The 5,686-nt window shown below is 35.9% G+C and overlaps 1 long non-coding RNA gene across 2 annotated transcripts; it reads left to right on the forward strand.

The window, feature by feature from the left end:
* The first annotated feature begins 1,383 nt into the window (after positions 1-1,383).
* LOC141621737 (uncharacterized) lies at positions 1,384-5,306 on the forward strand. Of its 2 annotated transcripts, none has more exons than XR_012532630.1 (4): positions 1,384-1,601; positions 1,856-1,986; positions 3,740-4,057; positions 5,036-5,306. It is a non-coding gene; the product is annotated as an uncharacterized LOC141621737 (long non-coding RNA). The 2 variants fall into 2 exon arrangements; XR_012532631.1 differs by having other exon boundaries at positions 1,856-1,930; positions 3,973-4,057.
* The last annotated feature ends 380 nt before the right edge of the window (positions 5,307-5,686 follow it).

Below are 5,686 nucleotides of genomic sequence, written 5' to 3' on the forward strand. Positions count from 1 at the left end.
AGAGCCTTCCTGAGCATAAGCCAACAGAAGAAACTGTGTTTAGCTACCATCCGGCTCTTCCAAATTAACCTTGCCCACCCAACCTGTTGATCTTTCTGCCTTAGCCACTCATAACCTGAGCAGACAGTGTAACCTTTCATGTCTGCAAGCCAACAACCATTGCTGTACCCAGCAGAGAAAACATCCCTAACTGAGCAAATTGTCTTCCAGTTTCCACCCATGTGAGTCCTAGGATTGTAATTAACCCATTCATTGCCTTTCATATAAATTTGGTGCACCAATTTAACCCAAAAACTGTCAGGCTTGCTATATATCCACCATACCAACTTCCCCATTGTAGCTGTGTTCCAAGTAAAGCTATTTTTAAGTCCAAGTCCACCCTCATTTTTGGGGGTACAAACCTGGTCCCAATTAACCAAGGGGGTTCTCACATATATACAAGATCCATCCCAAAGGTAGTTCCTACAAATGCTATCAATCTTCCTCAGAACTTCTTTAGGTATTAAGAAAATGCTGGTCCAGTAGGTGTAAAGAGAGGTAAGCACAGCTTGAACCATCACCAACCTTCCTGCATAAGATAATTTTCTGGCACCAAAAGATCTAATTCTGTCCACAATTTTATCAACTAATATTTGACAGTCCTTCTTCCCCATTTTCCCAGCAACAATTGGAATGCCAAGGTACTTAAAAGGAATGTTACCCTCAACACAGCCAGAAGCACTAATGATATGATCCCTGTCAGACTTTGGGACACCATTAAAGTAAATGTTAGATTTGAGCTTGTTCATATGCAGGCCAGAAGATTGTGAGAAGGTGGCAAAAGATCTCAAAAGCACCATTACAGACTGAGTATCTCCTCTGGAGAATAACAACAGGTCGTCTGCAAACATAAGGTGACTTAATTTCAATCTTCAACACAAAGGATGGAACCTGAACTTCAGATTGGCAGTTGTAAAGTGTAGAATTCTAGAGAAATATTCCATGGCAATTGTAAACAAAAGGGGAGATAAGGGATCCCCCTGTCTCAATCCCTTCTTCCCTCACTACTACAAAAATAGACCTAATGCAACATTTCGTGTGCAACACTTACGGTTTGTGTTGCAATTTTCAGTTAATTAAGCAACGCTTAATTTATAAATGTTGCTTTTACTTACATAGGGCAACACTTTAATATAAGTGTTGCAATGTATTACTCGAAGTGCAACGTTTTTATACAAATGTTGCATTTTGCCGCAACACTTGTGCAACACTTATATCACATAAGTTATAAACCCTTTATAAAAATTTCATTTTTTTGTTCAGCCGCTCAAAACATTTTACTGAAAATTTTGTTTGTGCGCCACTTTTTATTTCTTGGAATCTCCCATCAATCAATTCATTTATTTGATACAGTAACAAAAACTCTTCGATATTCTTCGTCCTTTCTCATTCGACACTTCCACCGTCTCTTTGCTTCTCCTTTCTCATTCGATCTTCTTCGTTTCTCTTTCATGCATTCAATCCACCGTCTCTTAATCATTCAATATCAAGTTTGATTCACCCAGAAAAGGCGAAGGCATATTGGGAACGAAGCAACCATCGTTCGCGACTTTTCTTATTAGGTTTGTACCCTAATTTTGTTATTATTTCAATTGCAATTTTTTTTTTATCTTTGAGTTTGAGTTGTTGGTTTATTGATTTAGTTGCAATCAAACATTCAAACCTTGCAAAACCGTCATTATCTTGGCCGTTCGCCAACCCGCACGCCGATCACCACTGCTGCTCTGTCTCACCACCACCGCAAATTCTTTTCCTAATTATAGTTTTAGTGTTGAATTTGGGGAAGTTCATTAATTAGGGTTTTGATGTCTCTTAGTAAGTTTGCCGAGAAGTTGATCTTGTGGAGGCCAGTATGTTTGCCGATAATCCCGATTGGAGGTATTTGAATAAGGTTGTTACTTTGCTTTCTTAAATTCTGGTTTAAGTTCATAAAGAATGACTTGTTTTGTATTACTTTCTATTACTTTTCGTCTTCTCTATTACTTTTCCTCTGCATATTTTCTTCACACTTATTTCCCCTATCTTTACATCTCCTGCTAGCTCTAAGCTTTTTATGTATGTTGCCTTCACATATTTCTCTCCCTCTTGCTTTCTTTACGTGTTTTCTCTTTTTTTTTTACGTTTAGATGGGATCGAAGGATGGTGTATGTTAGCCATCCCCGTAACATTTTGGATCTAAGGCTTTGCTTTCAAGTTGTTATATAGCTGCATACTTTGCTGTTATCTATTGCTTTTTTAGATTTTCTTGGAATTGTACACTGACAAGGTTGTTATGCATGGTATGTATATCCTTAATCTGGTTGGTTTAATTGTTTCTCAGTTTATAATATGTTTCTTATCTTATTTTGCTGTGTAGACGATCGGGTGACAAAGGACATACAATTAATTGATTCAATTGCAGAGAGGCAAGCACAGATCTTTTCTAAAGAGTGTAAATTGTTTCATCTTTGATGTGCGATTCAATTCATCTATCCCTGTAAGATAATCTCAATGGCCATTGCTTATGTGCGGCAGATTAATTCCTATATACCCTTTTTATATAGCTACTTTGCTTGATGCTATTGGTTCTCGAATATATTAGGTCTTTGAGATCGGCACCTGAAATATAGTGCTTGGAGGCTAATTTGTGTAATATATAACTTGCACTAGTTTGTGTGATTCTATTTTTTTTTTTTTTTTATGTAGAACTTGGACACTAATTTGTGGGATTCATGTCTTTGCTTGTGCGCTAAAGTTATAGGATTGATGCCTATGATTGATTAGGTACCTAAAACATAATTAAAGAACTTCCTCAACTATATGTGGAATAACCTTTTTGAAATTTATTAACTTAGGGTAACATTATCAGTAAGACTCTCCCAAGTATTGAGACTATGACACATCAACTTTCCCTTACATGTCAATATGTCATTACGTTTGAGCCATGAAATCCCTCTCCTTATGTTTGTTGGTGTATTTTTCCTGAGCATATAGTTTTCTTATGTGTTTATAATTGGTCTTACATCTCTTAATTGATTGAGAACTGAAAAGAATGAGACTTAGTTCAGAATGTTCAAAAATTGGCAAAAAAATCGTTATGAAATCTTATTCAAGAAAGTCGGGATTTTTGATGGTCTTATAGTGTGGTGTGTCACTTAGATTCATTCTATGCTCTTGCTTTACACAAACTAGAGACTTGATACAGGCATCATCTATATTAAATATAGAAGGGTGTTGGATGGTTTTTTCACTACAGCACACGCAAAATATTTTGTTGATTTTAGATCTTCCTCTGAACCTTTTATCACTAAGATTTATGTCATCATCATCAGGTCATTCTGGTAGCAGTCTGCAATTGCATCAAAGCCTGCCAGTCTTTGAACTCGTATTGTGAGAATTCAGCTTGCTTTTTCTTGTTGATTCCAATTTCACGTGAAAGTAGACTATTTAAATATTTTATACATATAAGGAACTCAATATTTGGATAAGTGAAACTCCAGTTATGCTCCTCTAAAGTTAGATCAGATTTCTGCATATTATGAGCAACCAGAAATTGACTTCTTCCTTGCTTGTGATCAAAATTCTCTTAGTGGTTTAATTGCACAGGTTTAATTTTTTCAATCTCTGATTCTTTGTGTTAGTTGATCACTGTCATTGCCTACCAGGTATCCTGTTGTTTCCTTTGTTGACGCAAGAAAACCCTCTCTTGGCCTATTCTTAGCACCTATTAGCTCCTGCAAATCATGTACCTGTAGAAGAAATAAGGGGCGGCTAGTAGTCTTCTTGGCGGAGTGAATTCCTTAAGCGAGGGCACGCTGGCAAACATTTTTTTTTTACGGATGAAGACTTGCTTTTATTTATAATAATCGTTAATCATTAGTTCTATTTAAACATTTGCGAGAAGATCTACTAATTTTCATCCTTTTTGATATGTAATTGACATATATTTTTGAGACCACCGTGAAATCCAATTACTTCAGCCGCCGTCGACCACCGTGAAATCCAATTACTCAAGCCGCCGTCAACTCCTTGTCACGAGGTTAGTTACAGACTTTATTTCATCGATTTTATGGTTTAAGGTTTAATCGATTTTGCCTTACGCCAATCGCTTCGATCTTTCTTTAACTCTTCTTCATCCTACTTTAGGTGACTCATCTCATCAATTTCATCTTTCATTAGGATGTATCAATCTTCTCATAAATATTTATTACCAACATTACTCATTTGCTATGAATATGATATAGTGTAGGATATGTAGTGTACCCTTTTGTTTATCCATGCCTGATGCCTGATGCCTGATGACTGATGAGTTATGTCCCGCTTATGCTTCCTATAAGAGACCCCATAATTGTAGAAAATGAATGTTTGTGATATATACATTCCTCAGCTTGCCCACAAAAGTAGCATCTATCCTCAATATCCATGTCATACTTGATCAGTTTGTCATTTGTCATTCGTATTCAGAGCTTCTAGTGCATATTGTCATCCCATAAACTGATTTTTAGCACAACTAACTCACCCATTCAAGGCACTGTTGTACCAGGTCACCTACGTTGGTGCATGCTTGTGTACCTCTGAACCATTCAGACCATTGATAAACCTTATTAGTAGCATGAGGCAGAGTAGGTAGTTAGAGTAAATTCTGTAGGTAGATAGAGTAGTCAATAGGGCTGCTATGATTGGAACTTATGATGCAGAATTATTAGAGTAAGGCAGGTTAGTATGCTTATCCTGTGAAGGTAGAAAAATGGTTTGGCTATCGAGAACAGAGGGTCTCTGAGTCTTTGGTGTGATTATTATGGCTGGACAGGCCTACCTTTGCAGATCAAACTCAAACGTTTCACATAGGCTACACCTTGTGTACAATCACGTACTCTATTTTCTGCACATCCTTGTTAATTAGTTGTTCTTTAATGCATTTTTTATTATTTCGTGATAATTAAGTGTGACGTATCATCTATGCCTATTGAGCCTTTGAATCCTCAAATCTAATAATGTTCTATTTTTTATGTTACAGGTTGCATTTGAGGTATTAACAATGATGACGGGTTGATTTTTTGTCCGGCTGGCAACATATATATGATCACAATACAAGAATGAAGACTTATAATTAGTAGCTTTCAAATAATCGTTAAGAATTATTATTTGTTCTATTTAAACATTTGTTATATTTGTTTTAGTTAAATAATTGAACATTTGCGATCGAAGTTCTACTTTTGATCCTTTTTTGAAATGTAATTGACATATATTTTTGAGACTGAATCAATTGAATGCACAATTAGAGAGAATTACAATTGTTGCGTGCCTTACAAGTCCTTATGTCGTTGCACTTTATTAAGTGTTGTTTTTGAATAAATTAGTGTTGCATTTGTTTATTATAAGTGTTGTTTTGGGACGTAACTAGTGTTGTGTTTCCAAAATAAAAATGTTGCATTAATTTGATATAAGTGTTGCTTATTAAGATGAAAAGTATTGCATTAGTTCAGGAAGTGTTGCTTTTTTTACATAAGAAATGTTGCATTAGAAGATAAAAAATGTTGCCTTCGCAATTGAAAAAGCGTTGCATAAACATGACCAATGCAACACTTTTCAAAAGTGTTGCTTCAGATTAAAAAGTGTTGCATTAAGCGTTGCAATGACCTAATGCAACAAGACCTGATGTAGCACT

The sequence above is a fragment of the Silene latifolia genome, chromosome X (assembly GCF_048544455.1).
Source record: "Silene latifolia isolate original U9 population chromosome X, ASM4854445v1, whole genome shotgun sequence".
NCBI classification, from domain to species: Eukaryota; Viridiplantae; Streptophyta; class Magnoliopsida; order Caryophyllales; family Caryophyllaceae; genus Silene; species Silene latifolia.